This window comes from Cricetulus griseus, chromosome 2, assembly GCF_003668045.3.
Source record: "Cricetulus griseus strain 17A/GY chromosome 2, alternate assembly CriGri-PICRH-1.0, whole genome shotgun sequence".
Lineage (NCBI taxonomy): Eukaryota > Metazoa > Chordata > Mammalia > Rodentia > Cricetidae > Cricetulus > Cricetulus griseus.
Genome location: NC_048595.1, coordinates 395,657,951 through 395,680,166, shown reverse-complemented (window position 1 = coordinate 395,680,166; position 22,216 = coordinate 395,657,951). Strand labels below are relative to the sequence as shown.

The window sequence follows — 22,216 nt, the reverse complement described above, 5'->3', positions numbered from 1 at the left end:
CTCCTCAGCATTTGAAATGAATTTTGCTTTGGAAACTAACTGGCTGTAAGTCAGTTATTTATTATGTAACTGACTGTGATATCTCTGCACCTACCAGAAAGATATACACTCTCACAAATTTTATTAGTGCAATGAGAATATTTTGAATATTAAAGGCAACAGTAAGTGAAAATAATATGATGTTTTATAAGCACTTGAAATATTATTTACATTTTGGTACCATAACATTTTTAAAGATTTTATATATTTTCACAGTCTTGCCATGGTGTTTAAAGTTCCTCTTCACCAGGATGGAGGACTTGGCCTCTTATATGTCCTTCAACAAGATCTCTGGCAAGCAATCTGTGCCGGATAGTTTCCTCTCCTGTTCCACTAACAACCCGGGGAGGTATGTGTGTATGTGTGCATGTGTGTGTGTATATGTCTGTGTGCAAGTGTGTGTGTGTGCACATGTGTGCATGTGTGTGTACATGTCTGTGAATTCATGCATGTGTGTGAGTGCATGTATGTGTGTGAGTGCACGTATGTGCTCATGTGTGTGGTGCTTTCCTAGTAATGGGATTGGTCCTCAGGATGCATTTGTTTTGCAGAGCAGAGTTAACCTACTTGATCCAACAGGATATTGTCTGTAAAACCAAAACAACAGCCACCTGAGGGGAGCCGAGGAAGGCATGGGAGGGACTATATCTGGGACTTGGCCATAGCTCTGCTCGCATGAGTCAAGGCCCCAGGAGCCTCAAGATTAGGAGTCAAAAGTCATGAGGAAGGGAACCTGAGGGAAAGGTCTGTGTTAGCCCTAAGTGTGACTGCAAAGGGGTGTGAAGAAAAAGGGACAAGAATCTTTTGGAAATACCCAGGCAAAGAGCCAGGGACAGAAAGCCATGTATTCCTGTCTCACACATTGTGGGAGGCTGACTCAGAGAAGCAGGATAGGCATAACTTCCTGATCAGATAAGTCACTTCAAAAAGAGGTGTGCATGGCTGCGATACTGCAGACGTCAGCGGGGCACCGTGAAGGAACGGGAGCTAATACGAGGAAGAGTCTGGTCTAGTAGAAAAGTGGACAATACACCTGGGTAAATGGAGACCTGGGATAAAGAATAAGAGATTAAAGATGGAGCTTCTCTAAATAGAAAAGTTAGAGGCTGGAGAGATGGCTCAGTGGTGGAGAGTGTGGACTGCTCTTGCAGAGGGTCTGAGTTTGGTTCCCAGAACCCATGTCAGGCGACTGACAATACCTGTAACTCCAGCTCCAGGAGCCTCTAAGCCTTCTCCTGAACTTCATGGACACTTCATACATGCACACACAGCCCGCATATGCATGTGCACATCATTAAAAAATAAAGACAGGGATGGGAATATAGCCCAGTGTAGAGTGTTTGCCTTACACATGCTAGGCCCCAAGTTCAATTCCTAGCACAAAAAAATATTAAATATAAATCTTTTTTAAAAGTTAGTTTCAGAGATGAAGAATTCTTTCAAGAAGGTTATATTGCCAATCTAGATAAAAATAAATAAAGGGTGTGGGAAATCCATGGACTTGAGACTGGGTCAATAGAAATGGACCAAATGTAACCCCTGCTAAAACCCAACTCCCCAAACTAAGCACTCAAGGACTCATGACTGTGGAGTCCCAGAAAGAAAGGGGAAAAGGAATATTTGGAGAGAGAATGAGAATTTCCAAATGATTGAAGAATAAACTTCAGCGTCAAACTCAGAGAACGTCAGCAGGGTACATATAAAGAAGAGCGAGCACCTAATCATATCACAGTGAGACCTGAAGCTAAAGACAAAAGAGCATTTTCAACTCAATGTTTATTGTTTTAAGTTTACACACACAGATGCTTTGCCAGCAATCATATCTGTGCATCGTGTGCCTGCTGGTGCCTGCCCAGGGAGACCAGAAGAGGGCATCAGCTCCCCTGGAACAGAAGTTACAGGTAGTTGCTTGCTGTCATGTGGGTGCTGGGAATTGAACCCAGGTTCTCTGCAAGAGCAGCCAGTACGCTTAACTACCAAGCCATCTCTCCACCCCCAAGAGAACAACTTAAAACAGCCATTAAAAAAAAAACAACCAATACTTTGGGAGGCAGAGGCAAGCGGATCTCTGTAAGTTCGAGACCAGCCTAGTCTACAAGAGCTAGTTCCAGGACAGCCTCCAAAGCCAAAACAAACAAACAAAAAAACCCTGTACCTCAATAGGAAAGTACTTGCTAGCATGTATGAAACCCTGGGTTTGGGAGTCACACACACACACACACACACACACACACACACACACACACACACACAGAGGCAGACTGTAGAAAAAGAAAGCAGCCTTTTTATTAGAAACTTTGGCAGCCAGATAGTTCGTAGGTACATGAGATCACCAAGTAGCCCTGGAAGCTATTAGCTTAGATTTCTGTTAGCTGCACAAACAATTGGCTAGTGTACACCAGTGGCTAGTATCCCATGAGGCACGGGCCCTCTAGTTCTCCACAGGTTCTAGCCTTTCCTCTCATACTGCATGCTATGTGGACCACCCCACAAGGACAGCAGAGGAGGCCAAGAGGAGACCTGGTATGCTAGGCTTGCTAGTCAATAAAGTGAATGCCCCTCAACACAAGAGGTGGGACAGGCTGGACTACTCTACAACAACCATAGCCTGAGCACAGCTGGCACAGCAGCAGGGGCTCCGCTGAGGAACTGTTACAGCTGCTTTCTGAGAGAGGGTCAGTAATAATGTACGGCTGTCCAAAAGTCCAGAAGATTCCAGGTGTGTCCTCCCCCATCACCCAGTCGTGAGTCACCTGAGCCAGGTTGCCTTGCTGCCTGGGAGAAGCCACTAGGAGGCAGCAAAGTGCTTGTTTAAGAGGCTCAAAGGTCTGGCCAAGGAGAGGCGGCTTGACAGAAAGCTTAAGGGACCACAGCAAGGTGAGGTGGATGGGTGGGTATTGCAAAAGTTAAAGGACCACCTGGGAAGGGGCCAGGATACTAGGGGGTCCACCAGAGAAGGTGCCGGACTGTGTGTGGAGAGCAAGTTCAGCAAAGGGAGAGGAAAGACAAAGGATGCCTAACCACCTTCTCAGCGTCTAGATTCTACAAATGATTTGTAGTGGTCAGTCTTCTCTCCTTCAGCCTCAGGCCGCGTCCTCTTTGTCTGGCTACCCATCTCTATAGGGCCCTCAGCACTGAAGGCAGAAATGTGTGCTTGCAAATGATTACTGAGGCAACTACTTTTAAGAATTCTGCCAGGAGGCCCTTGGTGGACTGCTGCCAAACACATGCCCCGTCCTCATCCATTCATTCACTTACTCATTCAGTAAATAACTGTTAGGTACTTGACACTAGGCACCCTGCCCAGAGGAGTGTGTACACAGTGGAAACCCAGTGAAGTTCCCCTCCTGTGGAAATGCTTGCTCTTGCATGTGAGCTTTCGACTTTGCTGCACTTCTGCTTGGGAAGCAGATCAAATTAAATGACTTTGTATTTACTGGTTGAATGGTTGCTTTTGAGACAGGGTCTCCCTATTTAGCCCTCAGTGGCCTGGAATTCGCTATGTAGACCAGGCTTGTCTCAAATGCAGATAACCACCTGCTTCTACCTTCTGAGAGCACGCCTTTAATCCCAGAACTTGGGAGGCAGATCTCTGTAAGTTCGAGACCAGCCTGATCTAGCGATCAAGTTCCAGGACAGGCTCCAAAGCTACAGAGAAACTCTGTCTTGAAAAACCAAACAAACAAACAAAAAAAGGGATGTGCCACCATGTCCAGGTACTAGTTGAGTCTTAATCACTTTTTGAACACCTACTGTGGAATCATGTTTTGCACCAAGCAATGAGAACACAAATATGATTAAGATGCTTCCAATGAGCTTACCACAAACATGGGGGGGGGGGCTGTCTATATGTAAAGTTCTAAAATGTCACAAAAATAAAACTAGGTTCTTAACTTCTAAAACTCCCATCCATCCATCCATCCATCCATCCATCCATCCATCCATCCATCCACCCACCCACTACTCATTCAGTGATGGCTTCCTAGTGTGCTATGCTGAGATGGTTTTTGTGATTATGACACTGAGCTGCCGTGTCTCTTTCCACTCTGGAGACAGAGTGGTAAACTGTAGTGGGCTGGCAGACCCAAAACACAGCCATTGTAAGTGTTGTAGAGCTAGGTGAAATGGAGAGAGGAGATGTGGTGATCACTGCAGGAAAGGCCTTCAGGGCTCAGAGGGCTTTCAGTAAATGTTGGAGGCAGGCAGGAAAGAGAACTACTACATGCAGCAGGGTGGGACGGTAACTGGAGGAGGGTGACTAGACAGGGAAAAATCAAGAGTAAAACCCCATTTATATCCTCAAAGGTTTCTAGTCAAGTGAAAGACAGACTAGCAAACCTCACCACACTCCCCCGTAACATCTCCATGCCCTTGGCCGCTTCCTTCCACTGTCCCATTAGTTATCTTCTGCCTACATTTGGTGGGGGCAGGGGGACGCGACACCTCTCTGCTTGGATTCTCCCCCAAGATGACTTACCTTGCACTGTGGCTTCAATTGTCACATAGATGAAATAGACTCCCATATGTGCCTCTGCTTCTATCCTGAGTCACAGAGCTGTATAGCAAACATAACAACTGAACATCTCTCTCTCTCTTTTTAAAATGTTTATTAGACTTATTAATTTTACTTCTTGTGTATTTTGCCTGCATGCTTGTGTGTGCAATGCATGTTTCTGTGTGTACAATGTGCATACTTGGTGCTCAAAAAAGGTCACAAGAGGGCATTGGATCCCCCGGAACTGGAGTTATATCAATGGCTGTAAACCACTGTGTGGGTGCTTGGAATCGAACCCACAACCGGATATCTCAAAAGCTGCTCACTGGTACGTCCATCCATTCATCTAAAGCAAGTCCCTGTCTCCACCTCAGCCCAAACCTGCATTTCTCCTCCTGCTCCTCTCAGAGTACACACACCAACCTCCTTCTGCCAGAACAGGTGTCTCATCTCTTGCATTCCCGTTTTCAGTCTGTCACCACTAGACACCTGATGTGTCTTCTCTCTGGCGAGTACCCTAATTTAGGCCACCAACTGGGGTCTCACTTCACTTTAAAAAACATTTTATATGTATGCATGTTTTGTCCGCACATATCCCTGTGGACCACCTGTGGACCTGGCATCCACCGAGGCCAGAAAAGGACATTGGATCTCCTCAAACTGCAGTCACACATAATTGTGAGCTGCTATGTGGGTGTTGGGAATCAAACCTGGGTCCTCTGGAAAGAACAGCCAGTGCTCTTAACTACTGGGCCCTCTCTCCAAGCTGTTGGTCTCTTTGGTTTTATTCTTTTGCAATGTTCCGCACTAGGCTGGAGAGACCTATACTGTGGATGTCATAGAACATCTCCATTTAAAACATTTCTTTTTCTTTTTCTTCGTTTCTGTTTCTTTTTGTTTGTTTGTTTCTCTGTGTAGCAGCCCTGGCTGTCCTGGAAACTAGCTCTGAGACCAGGCTGGCCTCCAATTCAGAGATCTACCTGTCTCTGCCTCCCAAGTGCTGGGATTAAAGGTGTGCTCTACTACCTCCTGGTGGCTGTTACTTTTCTTAAGAAAATATTTAATCTCTCTGTAAAGCCTTTGTACCTGCCCTCCAGCTGCTGTACAGTACCCCATTACTTGGACGTACTGTACTGCTGATTGATCCTCTAGTGATAACTGTCTGTGTGTTTTCTAAACTTTTGCTATCAATGTTTTAACCTTGTACTTAGTTTATTTTCCATGCATGCACATATACTGGATCAAAAATCATATAGTGCTGTAATTCCTACACGCAATGGCAATTTGTACTTTGATCCATCATCAAACATTTGACATTGTTACCAATTTACAGGTGAAAAATTATAGTTAACTGTAATTTAAATTTTCTTATGGGGGCTTTAGTAATTTTTTTTTACTATGTCTAAAGGTCACTCATCTTTTCTGTCAACAACCCATTTTCTTATATGATTTTGCTCTTTCTTCATATTGATTTGAAAAGATTTTGAATACATAAAGCAAATTAGTTCCTTTGTCTGTGATATTAGTTGCAAATCCTCCCCCAACCCTGTTTTCCATTTGTCTTTGTTTATGGTGTCTTTTTGCTCTGCAGAAATTAATAGATTTTTTTCTGTTGACAGAATTTGTCTTTCTATGCTTTGAGACATCTTGCACCATCTGAAAAGCCCTTCCTCCACTATGACATCGTAAATTTGATTTTGCTCTTTTACATTTGTTTAAACACAATTGATTGGTTTGGATGTAATTTAGCGTGAGAACTGAGGCAGGGATGCCATATTATTTTCTTCCAGGTGGCTACACAGTTGTCTCAATACTACGAACTGTATAATCTATCCTATCCCCGCTGACAGACAATGCCATCTTTATAACATACTAAATTCTTTTAACACCTTGGATCTATTTCTGGACCATTTTGTTCTCTTGATGGAACTACTTATGCATGCACTGGCATTTTCTAGAGCTCACTGTACTATTTGGGGGAGCATCCTCCCTCTCATTAACCTTCCTTTTCAAAATGGTCATGGCTAGTTTGTTGTTGCTGCTGCTGTTTAAATCGGTATAAATTTACACATGAACTTTGCATTCAGGTTGTGTCATCTATTGGTATTTTTATTACACTATATTAAATTTATAGATTAGTTTATGGAGAGATGACATTTTTATGATACTGAGTCTTTCTACTTCAAGATATATTGTGTCTCTCTGTTTATCCAAGCTTCTTTTTGTGTCTTTTGCTAGCATTTTTAAGTACCTAGATCTAGCATATTTATGATTAGATTGCTATTTCATTTATTTTGTTTTTTTGAGATTATTTTATTATTTCAAATGAATAACACATATTTTATTTCCTTATACTTTCTATTGAATTCATTTTAAAATGTACATTAACTTAGGTCTATTTTGCTTAAGGTATCAAGCCTGATGATCTGAGTTGGATTTCATATGCATGAGAGCACACACACACACACACACACACACACACAAATAAATAAATGTAAAGTATGTCTTATTTGTATTAGCTTTTCAGTTGATGTCCTTGGACTTTGCAAATAAGCTATTGTCTTGGTTTGCTTTCTGTTAATGTGATAAGGATCATGATCATAAGCACATTAAGGAGGAAAGGGTTTATTTGGATTTGGATTACAGGTCCATCTTCAGGGGAAGTCAGGGCAGGAGCTCAAAGAAGAAACCTGAAGGCAGAAACTGAAGCAGGGGCCACGGAAGGGTTCTGCTTACTGGCTTGCTTCCCATGGCTTGCTTAACCTGCTTTCTTATATAAGCCAGGACCACCTGCGTAGGTATGGCACCATCCACAGTGAACTGGGCCCTCCCAAATCAATCATCAATCAAGAAAATGCCTTACAGACTTGCCTATGGGCCAATCTGATAAGAAATGTTCTCAGTTGAGTTTCTTCTTCCCAAATGACTCTAGCTGTGTCAAGTGGTCAAAAGTCAAAAGAGGAAAGCTACCATACTAAATACGTTAATCCTTTATTTTTTATATCTCATTCATTTCTCTTCTGCAATTATACAGGTAAGTACTTTCAAAGGCATGTTAAATAAAAATAGCTACAGGAGCAAACCTTGTCACACATCTCACTTTAATGGGAATAATACAATTCATTTTTATTAAGTATAATTATGAACTTTGGATTGTGTGTGTAAATTTCTTTTTTGGGTTGTTTTGTTTTGAGACAAGGTTTCATAACAGTCCTGGCTATCTTGGAACTTGCTTCATAGACCAAGCTGGCCTCAAACTCACAGAGATTTCACCTGCTTCTGCTTCCTGAGTGCTGGGATTAAAGGCATGCACCCAGCTGAGTGTGGAAATTTAGTCATGTTGAAAAAAAATTAACTATGGGGTCAGTGAGATGACTCAGTGGGTAAAGGTTGAGTTCAAACCTATCTGGTGGAAGAGGATAATTATTTCCCACAAGCTGTGTTCTGACAGACACATATTTGTCATGACACATGTCTACACACACACACACACACACACACAGAGAGAGAGAGAGAGAGAGAGAGAAAAGAGAGAAAGAGAGAGAAAGAGAGAGAGAGAGAAAGAGAGAGAGAGGGAAATAGAGAATAATAATAAAACAAATCTTTAAAAAAAAAAAACAAAACAAATGCAAGGTGTGGTGGTACATAACTTTAGTCCTGGCACTCAGGAGGCAGAGGCAGGTGGATCTCTGTGAGTTTGAGGCCAACCTGGTCTACACAACAAGACAGCCTGGACTACATAGGCCTTGTCTCAAAAAACAACAAAAAACAAAAAAACAAAAAAAAAAACAACAAAAACACAAATAAATAAAACCAAACAGTTTGACTCCAGATCATCAGTTCCCAACCACTGTGTTCTAATTTTTTGGGAGCCTTGAATCTTGAGCCAAGATCCAAAAGGACCGGTGAACGTGGCCCTCGCTGTTAACCACATCCATACCAGGGAAAGACTGTGAGAGCCTGTTCGCCATCATGATGGTTAACTATGCTGGATGGTAAGTTCAATGTCTGCCTGGTAAGTTCAATGCCTCCAAGACACCTTGCAGGTGCCCAAAACTGAACCCGTTTAACTCAGAGCTCTTTGTTTCTGCTCCTACACAATTCTGGGTCTCCCACAGACTCTTCCTGTGTAGTAATTAAAGATAATTACTCAACAAATATAAGACCCAAACAACTGCCCTCAGAGCCAAACAGCTGGGCAGGGTAAGGAGGACAGAGGAGGGGTTTAAATTCTAGAAAGGAAACTGAAAGCATAGGAGATTTTCAGTGTTAAGAGCCAGGCTGTTCTAAGGCTTCCCCTGGCCCCTTCTGTGTGGAAAAACAACATACTCCCTTGTCAAAATCCAGGAACATACTTAACAAAACCAGGGGATAACTTTGCTTCCTGTGGGAGAACCCAACTCTTCTCCCCTGGGAAGCTATGGTTTTCAGGCCCAAGGCTTCTGTGTGCTCAGTGTGTCAAACTTGAGATATCCCGTGTTCCCTTTTAAGCAACAATGCTTGATTAGCTTCCTGATAACTCTGTCCCAATATATGATTGTTGTCTGTAGGGGAAGCTGTAGCCACGCCTATTTAGGGGCTGGCTGGTCAGGCACACCTGTAGCCAGCCCCTAAGTAGGCGTGGCTGCTGATTTTGTATCATTTCTCCCCTGAAAAAAAATGTATGTAAGATGCTGTCCTTCTTAGTAAGCTTGCTTGACCTAAGACATAGCTTGTGCTAGACTCCCAACCCCAGCTTTCCCATTTTCTCTATCCTCTCACCCCCAACTGGCACAGGATCCCATTTGTATTCATTATGCATACACCCCCTGTTGCAGTAAAGCATTTAGCAGCCAAGTTCCTTCACCTGCATGTATTGTATACATATACCCCTCTCAAACAATGCACCTAGCAACCTCAGAATTCCTTCAATCCTCTGTGTGCATCAGGTTATGAATACTCTCATCTTTGAACAATTGTTTAAGTGTCCTGCCCATAGTAACAATCAAATTAAAACGGTTCCTATTCAGTTGTATTCCAAACATATCAGGGTATGCAGAACAGAAGGTTGATCCAGCCTGAACTGGTTTGAGGTCCATGTACAACAAAGACAGAATGGTGTCTTCTGGTAAGTTTTGAGGGGAGTCTACTTACCATCTTAAGCTTATGCATAATTAATTGAGTGTGCATATGATTAAAATCAGATGCTTTATGGGAAGGGACATGTATTGTAAGAAAACAATACATGATTTAATCAATCAAAATAGAGAAGCACTCCAACTACTCTCCTTAGAAACCACCCCTTCCTTTTAGATCCAATAAAAAGAGACCTCAGGCTGTAGCTTAGGGCCCTTCAGTGCCCTCCCCTCATGTGGCCTGATGTCAGTCTGGACAGTGTGTCCCCCTATAATCGGTACTATTGCTTTGCTCTGAATAAAGTAAAGTTATTCTGCTCCTTTTGCAAATCTGCCTGAGCCCTTCTTTTCCACTCTTTGGACAAGAGGCCCAGAAGCCCAAGCACCAGTAACAGAAGGAGAAGGGGATGAAGTCAGAGAGGTGGCAGCTCTCTTCCAAGAAGAGCGGGGATTTCAAACAGTGGTCAGATCTAAGTAGAAGTCCATTGGAATAGGAGCACCCTGGGAACTGTGACTTAATGGGAGGAACGGCAGTAGGAAGAAAGCTGGAAGGCAGGACAGGGAGGGTAGAACCTAGGGACTTGGAGCAGGAGATGGTGGGAAAGCTGCCAAGGTGGTTTTAGATGTGAGATGTATTCCCTCCCTCCCCCCTTCCCTTCCTTTCTTTTCTTTCTTTTTTTTTTTTTTTTTTTTTTGGTTTTTCGAGACAGGGTTTCTCTACAGCTTTGGAGGCTGTCCTGGAACTTGCTTTGTAGACCAGGCTAGTCACGAACTCACAGAGATCCACTTGCATCTGCCTCCCGAGTTCTGGGATCAAAGGTGTGTGCCACCACTGCCCAGCCCTATTCTTTCTTTCTCAACAGGGTTTTGCTATGCAGTGCAGGCTGGCCTCAAACATGTAATTCCCCAGCTTCAGTGTCCAAGTAGCTGCAATTCCAATTGTGGGTCATAACCACCAATCATAGCCAAATTAATTGAAGCAAGATTCTTTTTGAGATGGGGTTTCTCTGTGTAGCCCTGGATGTCCTGAAACTCTGTAGACCATGCTGGCCTCAAACTCTGAAATCTTCCTGCCTCTGCTTCCCAAGTGCTGGACTAATGGTGTGCACTACCACAGCCAGCCAAGCAAGCTTTTTAAATTTGAGTACACGGGCTACCTCCCTCTAAGGTAGGGTTCAGGAGGTCAGCCTTGGACATGGTGAAGAAAAGGTTTTTATAGGGTAGGAGGTTTCCAAATGGAGAATTTGACAGGCAACTAGATATAAGTTAGTCTTAATAACCTTTTGAATCAAAGCAGGTGGTCATAATAACCTTTTGAAACAGTTGCCATTTCCTGGAGCAGGCAGTACAGAACCATTTGTAGCTTACAGGTGGGTTACAGTCCAAACTTGAAAAATAGAAGTTTAATCACAAACAGGAAGAACTTAGTCTGTTGTTATTATAAAATGGCTTTCAGCCTAGGATGGAGGTAGGCTAGTTCATTGCCAGCTGTATCACTCCCTTGTGAGATCCCCCCAAACTGGAAAGATTTGGCAACAGCAGTATTGGAAGCTAGTCCTCAGTTACAATGGAAACATGGTGGAAAGAGGAAGCTGGGGCCAGAGGACAATGAAGTGAGACTAAAGGTGCTGCTATTCCCCAAGGTCAGTTTCCAGATGAAGGTCAATATGCTGAGGTACCAAGGCAGCTTGAATTCAATGATCACATCTTGGCACTATGTCATTTATCAGCTTTCAATTCTTGGGGGCAAGGTCGGATAATCAGGAAAGAGGTCTGAGTCATTTACTAAAATTATACAAGGCACAAAATAAGCCACTGATTTTTTTTTTTTTTTACAAAGATTGACTTCAGATGTGAATAGAACAGTATCGGATCCAAAAGTCAAATAAATATTAATAGAATGTTTAGCTTTTGGAAATGCTAATCCAGAATGCAAAAGGGTGATTAAGCCTTTAAAGGCAACATCAGCACCAACAGAAAAATGGATTAGAAATAGGACCAATAATTGGATCCCACGATTACGATGTTGCTCTGATAGGAGAAGAAATTTCTAAAAGTTTTAAGAAAATCAAAATGTCAGATGTTTTAATTGTGGTAAAGCAAGGTCATTTGAAAAGGGATTGTAGGTAAGACATTTCTAGAAACAATGTTTTTCTAGAGATAATCCAAAAAGAAGGCCCCAGACTTCTGGAGTGTGCAGAAGGTGTGGCAAAGGCTGGCATTAGACTACTGAGTGCAGATCAACAAGGGACAAGCTAGGTAACTCTTTGCCATCAGGAAGTGCCCTAAGGGGTGTCTCACAGGCCCTAATGACAAATTTGATTTAATCATTCCCTATCAGTACTGAAGAAACTCATCCACAGAGCAATTAAAAGACTTGATGCCTGTTGTCAAAAACAATGCTGCTCTAAATGTAATCAAGGACAGAACAGCTTCAGTAGATAAAATAAAAAAATTCAGGAAAAAACAGTAAACAAATATTTTGGCAAACTGCTATAAATGATCAGAGACCAAAGCTAAAAATACAAATAAATGACATTGCAATGGAAGGTTTAGTAGCCACAGGGGAAGATGTAACAATTTTTTTTCACCAAAATCTTGGCATCCAGATTGGCCTCTTCAGGAGGTAAATATTCAGCTTCTAGGGTTTGGAATTTTATCTCAGGTAAAACAAAGTACAAGATAGAACAAGTATATAGGGCCAAAAGGACAAATAGAAAAATTAAAGCAATTATGGCAAATATAGCCATGAATTTATGGAAGTGTGATTTGTTTCAGCAATGGAAAACAAACATTCCTCCTGTTATGCCCAGATCACGAAGACCCCTGAATCCCACCAGACGAAAGACTCTCCCGAACTGCAAAAAGCAAGGTTTTTATTGTATACAAGCCTACAGGTGCCTCTACTGGAAAACTGATGCAACAGCCACCAGAGAGGTGTCTTAGAGCATTTAGCCAAGCTCTTTTAAAGGGGAAAGCCACAAAAATTTACATTAGTGGGTGAGATCCTTTTCTGATTGGTTGACATTTAGCAGGGTCAGAGGAATTCATATTTTTGGCAGTACAACCTGTTATTTTACATATTTTTATTGGTTGTCATGGGGAGGGAACATTCTATGGTTTTGGGGTTGCACCTTTTCACTTTTCCTGAAAGTGGTCTGGTTTTTTAAAATTCCTTGGAATAGGGTAACTTGGAGGTCAAGGTGGGGTTGCTCTACTCTGGAAAAGTTTGATTTTTTAATCCTTTCATTCCCTCCTCTTTTATGGGCACAACTCAATCATGAGTTACAGAAGTTTAACTCATAACCTTGCCTATAGTTCTGTGATCTTTGTACCATAAGTTGAATAGTACCCAACTGATCTTTTATAAATTGGAACAATCTATTTAAAATACAGGGACCAAACGTGAGTAGGAGCAAGAGTACAATTAAAGGTCCTATAAGTGTTGATATGAGTGTTGTAAACCAAAGTGATTTGTTAAACCAGGGTTCAAACCACCCTTGTTGAGCTTCACGTTCCTTACTTCAATTTTCTAGTCCTTCCCTTATTTTGGCCATATTGTCTTTTATTTGGCCTGAATAGTCACGATAAAAACAAACATTCTTCCCTTAGAGCTACACATAGTCCCCCTCGTTGAAGGAATAGTAAGTCCAGATCTTTATGATTTTGCAGGGCTACCTCAGCTAATGAGGAGTGAGAATATTGTAAAAGGGTAATGGAATTTTCTATTCTTTTGAGGTCATTATCTAGGCTTATTCTTAAAGTTGAATAATGTTGTACTTGTATGAGAGCCATAGTCCCCATCCCTGTACCTGCAATTATACCTGTACCTATTAAGAGGCTGAGAGTAATTGTAGTCATAGGCTCTCTTTTAGTTTTATGATGCTCCATGAGATCTAATAATTGATGGTCTGTATGGTAGATGAGTCTGGGGAGTAACTGGACTAAAATGCAGAAGCCTGTGGTTTCATTGATTATTCCGGTGTGTACACAGGAGGTGAGACCCATGGAACAAGTCCACCAGGTGATGGGGACCAAGTGGCCGTTTAAATTAGTGATTGAATTTGTTAGGTTGCAGAGGTGAGAATGAGTAGATGGGACAGTGCCTACATAAGTTCCTTAGCCAGACACTTGCTGTAAAGTTAAAGAGACTTTGGAGTTCCAGCAGCATTGGTTGGAATTATTTTCAATTAAATATCCTCCCAGGATTGCTATCCCTTCATAGTATGGTGGAGCTGTATCATTGCAGAGACAACATGACTTAGTAACATTAGGATTGGTGGCATTGAGAAGTAGGTATGATTGTTGGAGCATTGTTTCTAAAATTTGCAGGTTAGAGGGTGGGACAAGAGTGGGCTGACTGGGAATACTGGTATCAAATTTGCACTTGTCCAACAGAACGTGGTTTGGACCCATAGATCTAATTTGGCTCTCTGGTCATCAGATATAGAGCTGAAGCCTGAACAAGGACCCAATGTCTTCACCAATTCTCGATCCTTGTCATACAACCTTAGTCCCCAAGTACGACCTGCTTCCCATCCCACTTTGTTTGTTTACACTTCAGGGTGAAAGTTAGGATTAGGGGCTTGCATATTGCTACTCCGGAACATTGATGCTCTGCCCTGTCAGTGGAGCCAGGTGGGAGGGTTGGGGCTCACATGTCCTGGATGAGATCGTCTTTCAAGGGAGGAGTCCACCAGGTAAGTCCGGTGGACACACAAGACCAACTCTTACAATGATAATAAGTCACCCCACATGTCTCAAAGTTAGAAACATGCCCTGGACAGACATAAAAATCAGGGCTATGGGTTTGGAGCCTTCTGGCTGTGTTGTGGATATTGCCCGGCCATTCAGCACCAGCCTTAAACAACAGCAGTCTATATACAATTGACAAAGACCAAAAGAGATATCGGGGTACCAAGTTCCAGGCATGGCTATTGTGGATGTCTGGTTTAGGACCTTTCCGGTCTCTGCGTTATAAAGTTGCCAGGTTAAGTTCTGAGGGGTGAGGAATTTGTGTCAGCTGTTACGGTGAGCAGAAGCAGATACAGGAGCAGGTGCGTCAAGAAGGATCGCATCTCCAACAAATGTGCAGCCTGAGCGGGTTTGTGGGATGTTTGGACAGCTCCCAGGATTCCCTCTTGTATTCCTCCGGTACCACAAAGGGATCTGCAAGTCAGGCGTGGGAGTAATAGACCCACGTGGTGAGCCCATCTACTTTTTGGCTGTAGCAGTAGTCATCAGGATCACAAAGGGCCCTTTCCATCCCGAGATGGTTTTATGTTGGTGCCTGCGGATGAAGACCCAGTCGCCCGGCCGAAACCTGTGGGGTTTGGGAGGGGGGCAATAGATTCATATATGGCCTTGAGTCCAGGCCAGGTTTGTTGTTGAGTGCGTTGTAGACTTCAGAGGGCATTAACAACGCCTTGATCATCTAGGGTAGAAGTAAGACCACTCGGTAGGCTAGGAATCATGGGAGGAGGAGATCCATACATGATTTCAAAAGGGGTAAGGCCCATCTGGTATGGGGAATTCCTCACCCGGAAAAGGGCAAAGGGAAGGAGAGTCACCCAGGCTGCGCCAGTCTCTAAATCTAATTTAGTTAAGGTCTCTTTTAGAGTTCTATTAATGTGTTCTACCTGTTCTGAACTCTGGGATATATATACACAATGAAGTTTCCATTTTGCACCCAGTGCAGTGACTAGTCCCTGACTTACCTGAGAGATAAATGCTGGCCCATTGTCTGAGCCTAGCATCGCTGGAAAACTGTACCTGGGTAGAATCTCTTCAATTAATTTATTGGCCACTGTGTTGGCTGTCTCATGTTTGGTGGGGAAGGCCTCTGTCCATCTATAAACACTAGTAGGTATTTGCAGCCAAATTCACCAGGTTTAATGTGTGTAAAAGTTCAGTTCCCAATATGTACCTGGTCGGGTCCCCCTCACCCTAGTACCAGGATTAGAGGAGGGAGGCACTGCATTGGTTAGTTGGCAAGGTTGGCAATGTGAAATGATTTCCTCAATGGCCTGATCACCATTTTGAATTTTAATATTAGCTCCCCGGAGCAGGTCTCCTATCCTCCGTATTCCCAGGTGTGAGGTATGGTGGACCTTTTTAAGTATCTCTATCCCAATTTTTTGGCAGAATGGGACATCCATCAGTAGTCCACTACCAGTCTCCTTCATATAGTCTCTGTACCATGAGCTGTCTATGTATCCAGGCCAGATCCTCAGGAGTATAATTGGGATTTTAGGCAAACTCCTTGCTCCTGGGTCAACTAGGGTTGACTTTTAAGGTTAAAAACCACCTCTCTAGCTACACAGAGAATCCCTGTCTCAAAAAAAAAAAAAAAAAAAAAAAAAAACCACCTCTCTGGCCACTTTGTCTGTGAGATTATTTCCCATTTGTATGGGTCCTGAACCCTTTTGGTGCCTTAGGCAATGGATTATGGCCAGTTTGGAAGGCTCCCAAAGTGCTTTCAGGAGATTTAATATCTCCTTTTTTTAGTTGATTGTTTTCCGTTTGCTGTAAGGAGGCCTCTTTCTTTATATATCGCCCCGTGTACATGTGCTGTGGCAATCTACTACCAATATAGATATTGAGTCTTTTGTCTTTTCTCATTTTTAGGGCTTGAGTCAGAGCTATTAGCTCAGCCTTTTGAGCACATTTCCCGTGGGCAAGGGTTCATCAGCCCAGAAGTTTTTTTTTTTTTTTCATAAATCTTTAAGATTTTATTTATTTATTATGTATACAACATTCTGCTTCCATGTATATCTGCACACCAGAAGAGGGCACCAGATCTCATTACAGATGGTTGTGAGCCACCATGTGGTTGCTGGGAATTGAACTCAGGACCTCTGGAAGAGCAGTCAGTGCTCTTAACCTCTGAGCCATCTTTCCAGCCCCATATTCAGGATTTCAATGGGAAACTGCTTTGAGTTCTAAAAAGGCTGATTCTGTAATTAAACATCTATTAGAAGTTATGGCCATCATGGAAATACCTATAGAAATTAAGACTGACAATGCTCCAGCATATATGTCTCTAGTAAAATGGGACGGTTTTTTTGCATATTACAACATAAAGCATATTACAGGTATACCACGCAATCCTACAAGACAAGCAGTTATAGAAAGATCTAATTGCACTTTAAAAGATATGCTTAATAAACGGAAAGGGGTAATAAAGACCTCCAGAGATAGATTACATAATGCTTTATTAACTTTAAATTCTTAAATGCTAGTGAGAAAGGAACAATAGCTACTGAGAGACACTGGATAGTAGAAAAACTGCTGAATTAAATCATCCTATGTATTTTAAAGATGTGTTGGCCTCAGAATGGAACCTGGGATATGTGTTACATTCAAGTTTCCACAGGAGAAGAAAAGCTATGGATACCATCAAGATTGATAAAGATTAGAAATGACAGGAGAGACCTCCTGAATAAGAAGAGGTGATAGTTCACCAGACAGGTTGGTCATTCAGTCCAAGCTAACTTATTTTTTAAATTTATTAGTTTTTATTTTATATGCATTGGTGCTTTGCCATGGGTGTCAGGTCCTCTGGAACTGGAATTACAGACAGTTTTGAGTTGCCATGTGGGTGGCTGGGAATTGAACCCAGGCCCTCTGAAAGATCAGTCAGTGCTCTTAACCACTGATTCATATCTCCAGCCCCCCTCCCCAAGCTAACTTATAAAGACTAACAAATGTGTTTCATTTGATCAGGCATGAAAAAAATAAAAGTAAAAAATAATAATAATTTCAGATGATAACTTACCAAAGTCACACTTGCCTTACTGGCATGAAATGAAAAAGGGTTTTCTTAAACCACGTGTCTTAATTCCATGTTAAAATGTTAGAGTGTAGATTGCCACCTGGCCCATGCCATCTTGGACATCAGCTTTTGAGTGTTCTTGTAGGGGAAATGTTAGCCATGCCCTCTTGGGGGCTGGCACAGGTGACACAGGGCATGGTCAGTGATGTAGACCTTAAATATGAGGGTTGCAAGCAGGTGGCTCTCTCTGTTCCATGGTTTGCACAATTTAGAGGACTGACTTTTAGAGTACTTTCCTATTAAAACTTCCATTCGTCACACTTGCTCTGACTCCTTTGCAGTACCCATTAATTGTGCCCCGCTTTATTTTCTTCTTCTTTTTTTAAAGATTTTATTTATTTATTATGTATACAACATTCTGCTTCCATGTATATCTGCACACCAGAACAGGGCACCAGATCTCATAACGTATGGTTGTGAACCACCATGTGGTTGCTGGGAATTGAACTCAGGACCTCTGGAAGAGCAGTCAGTGCTCTTAACCTCTGAGCCATCTCTCCAGCCCCTTTATTTTCTTCTTAAGTAAAAAGAATATTTTTGTTGTTTGGTATTAAAAACTCAGTTAAGTGCAGGGTGGTAGTGTTGCACGCCTTTAATCCCAGCACTGGGGAGGCAGAGGCAGGCAGATCTCTGTGAGTTCCAGAGGAGCCTGGTCTACAGAATGAGTTCCAAAATGGCCAAGATCCTGTCTCAGGGGGAAGAAAAAAAAAAAAGCCCACTGAAGAGATTTTAAATGTTTTAAGTAAATTCGAAGGGTTACTACAATTCAAACTTGGAAGAGTTGGATTGATTTGGAGCTAAGATCAAATATTTGAGCAGGGCAGTGGTAGCCCATGCCTTTAATCCCAGCAGAGACAGGTGGATCCCTATAAATTAGTTGTTTTTGAAATTCTGAGTTACAGTGAACAAGGTGACGGTGGCACAAGCCTTCCGTCCCTCCACCCAGAGACAAAACTCAGTTACAGCTCCTAACTGGTATGTTTGTATGCTAGAGAAATCATATACCGTATTTGCAGATTATTATAAAAAACCCTCTACAGGGTTATGAGAAAGGCAGCTAATTTCCAATGGAGACAGGAAGAGCAGCTTTTGGGATTGCCAGTAAGCTCTTCTCCATGCATGCAATTCTGACCAATATTGAACCTGATTATAGCCTAATTGTGGAGATCATGTTTATGGGTGAATTGGAAACTAGAGACTCTTCATAAAACAAAAAGGCATCCACCAATATTTGCCTGTTTGCTTTTTTTTTTCTTCTTTTTTTCTTGTTGGTTTGTCAAGACAGGGTTTCATTGTGTAGCTCCGGCTGCCCTGAAACTCATTCTGCAGAGCAAGCTGGCCTGGAACTCCCAGAGCCTCTGCCTCCTAAGTGCTGGGACTAAAGGCGTGTGCTACCACCACCCAGCAGTGCCTGTTGGCTTCTATTGAAAATGCTTTCAGTATATGGAGGATAAGTATTCTTTCTTTGAGAAACAAATCTGCACATTTTATGAGGCTTGGAGAACCTCACACCCAGTCATTGCCAACTGCCCTTATGGTTATAATGGCTCCCCTTACAATGATGGCTTGGATCCATTTGAAGGCAGAGTCTAGCAGGCTTACCCATGGAAGGAACGGTGTTACAGTAGAACTGGTACCTATCTGAATTCCTTCCTGACCACGATGTGGTAGCAAAGGGGTGTCTGCCCTCCTGCACTGATGAAATAGTTCAGTTGCCTAAACTGCTCACCCCTCCCCCAAGAGAGGAACCTATTGAACTGTGGGGACCAAGGGAATGGTCACAACATTTGGCTAATGCAAGGTTTACTAATGGTTCATCAACTACTGGTACCAAAACTAATGCAAAGCAGCAGCCTATTGGCTATAAGACAAACAGCTAGGAAAGCAAAAGGAGAATATCTTCTCCAACTCATGGTGCGTGTGCAATGGCATAGCTATATGGTCACCAAAATGGAAAGCCACTAGCTGGCAGATAAATGCAAACATATCTATCTGGTCATGGGAGGCATGAGAAATGGCAAAACCTAGCAAAACTTAACAAAGACATCAAATTTTATGACAGACCAAACTTCTGAGAATAATGAAATAGTGGACAATATTGGACTAAAATATTAAAATTTGCCAGAATAAATCAGCAAGAATGATAATTTGCATATTCAAAAAACTTGAAAGTTTACCCCTAACACTAAAAAAAGGGGGAGAAATGAAGAACCAAATTAAACCAGGACAACCCTACAAGAATAACTATAACATCTTTAATCCCAGCTCTTGAGACGAAGGGGCAGGCACGTAAGAATTACAGTGATTTAAATTAAATAGCCACTTGCAAAAGGTAGGCTGAAATTCCAAGTGAATGTCCTTTGTGATCTAAAAATACACTTAAACCTTGAATATATATATATATATATATATATATATATATATATTATATATGGAAAGGGGAATGTAGGCATATTTACTCACATATACTAAAGTATATTTAGTTTCAAATTTTACAAAAATTTTTTAAAATTGAAAGATAATACTTTTTTGGATTTTTCAAGACAGGGTTTCTCTGGGCTTTGTAGGCCAGGCTGGCCTCGAACTCACATCCACCTATCTCCCGAGTGTTGGGATTAAAAGCGTGGGTCACCACCGCCCAGATGAAAGATAATACTTTTTCTGTTGCCAAAAATATTTTGTCCCAGGGAATATATAACCTGCCAAAAATGGAACCCTTGCCCCCCACCAGATTTAGGATTGGGGAAGGCTTTGTTTTTTCTCTTTCCAGGAGAATAAAAGCATCCAACTAAGGAATACAGAGACCACTGGACAAGTGAAATGTCTGAAGAAAAAGGACATATCAAGAGAAAATGTCCCAAGGAAAAGGATAAATTGGCCAAGTGGTTTCACCCACCTCCAGGGAAGTGGCCTGAAATCCTGGATCAGAACCCCTGACTAGTGCCAGCAGCCAGGGCACCATCTTGCCCAAGCAGTTGTGCCTTCCTGCTACATAACCACCTGATATTCTGCACTAACAGCGGGCACCTCTGGGTCGACTACCGTATTCTACCTAGCCACAATTGCCAAACACTACCCAAAGATCAGTTTCAGACTATAAACTGCTCAGGACATTGAAATTGTGGAGTTCATATGGGCACAAACATTTCACAGAACCTTGAAGTCAACCATAGGTCAAGCTGACAGGAAAAAACAACCAGTTGACAGGGGAAAAAAACCATAGCAAATAAGAGGGAGTCAGGAGGACAAATAGAAAGATGCAGAGCAAGTAGAAGGGAGGGACATTCAGTTTCAGAGTTTTGTTTGAAACTGCGTTGGAGAGAGCTCTCCTTCTGGGACATTGGTGGAGGCGGAAGGTCAGCCTTTCTCTGCCTCTCTGAGCTAGAAGGTTTTCACTCCAGCATCTGGCTCCCAAGTCTTTATTAGTAAAATTGAACGATTGAGATTTAGTCAAAAACAACATATAAGTATGCAGAATGCAAAAGTTATGGAGCCATAGAAGCTTATAGCAAGGTTCCAGGAAGTCTTTAAGACCAGGCAAGGTATGGCAGGGTCAAGTTCCCTAGCCAAAGGTCTTGAGAATCCACTTCAGAATGATGTGAAGGAACACCGTGCTGGGTTTCAGTCTTGGGGTGGCCTGATCTTTCACAGCAAGCACCTTACAGGTGGAGCCACCTATCCAGCCACGGCCTGATCTTCCTTACATCTCCAGCACTGTCTTTTGGAATGGAAATATTTACTCTGTGCTGTTGTATGTCAAGTAACTTGTATTTTATTTTACAGAGGCCCACAGTTAAGAGATTGCCTGAGTCTCATAAGAACTCTGAGACATTTACTTGTTGAATAATTTCAAGTGTTAAGACTTTGGGGGTCTTTTAAAGATGGACTGACTTCATTTTGCATTCAGAAATGAACATGAAGGCTGGGCAGTAGAAGGCTGTAGACCTTTAGTCCCAGAATTTGGGAGGCAGAGGCAGGAGGATATCTGTGAGTTCAAGGCCAGCGTGGTCTACAGATCGAGTTCCAGGACAGGCTCCAAAAGTTACACAATGAAACCCTGTCTCAAAATAAAAAAGAAAGAAAGAAAGAAAGAAAGAAAGAAAGAAAGAAAGAAAGAAAGAAGAGGAGGAGGAAGGAAGGAAGGAAGGAAGGAAGGAAGGAAGGAAGATGAAACCAGGCATGGTGGTAAATGCTTTTAATCCTAGCACTCGAGAGGCAAACGCAGGCAGATACTTGTGAGTTCAATGCCATTCTTGTCCATCAAGTAAGTCATAGGACAATCAGGGCTATGTAGAGAGACTCTATCTCCAAAAACAAAAGAAAGAAAAAGAAATGAACATGATTATAGCCAATTGAGATGACCAAGTCCCTTCTTCATGAAGGCCTATGTGCAATGGCTGCAAACAGAAGCCGCCTTGATAGCACATTTAGCCTGCTGCCTATGTGGGTTGCACCAGGACACGGTGGCCAGGGTTCACATTGGCCAGGTCATCATGTCCATTTGCACTAAGTTTCAGAATAAGAACATGTAATTAAGGCCCTGCATAGAGCCAAGTTCAAGTTCCCTGAGCTCTAGAAGACCCACATCTCAATGATTTTGGGGCTTTACCAAGTTTAATGCAGATGAATTTGAAGGCATGATAGTTGAGAACCAGCTCATCCTTGATGGCTATGGGGGTCAAATACATTCCCCAGTCATGATCCCCTAGACAACTGGAAGACCCTGCAGTCCTG

The 22,216-nt window shown here is 42.4% G+C and overlaps 1 non-coding gene across 1 annotated transcript; it reads left to right on the top strand.

Annotated features, from left to right (window-relative positions):
* The first annotated feature begins 21,824 nt into the window (after window positions 1-21,824).
* On the top strand, window positions 21,825-21,955 carry LOC113831674. Its single transcript, XR_003481733.1, has one exon. It is a non-coding gene; the product is annotated as a small nucleolar RNA SNORA70 (small nucleolar RNA).
* Window positions 21,956-22,216: the final 261 nt, after the last annotated feature.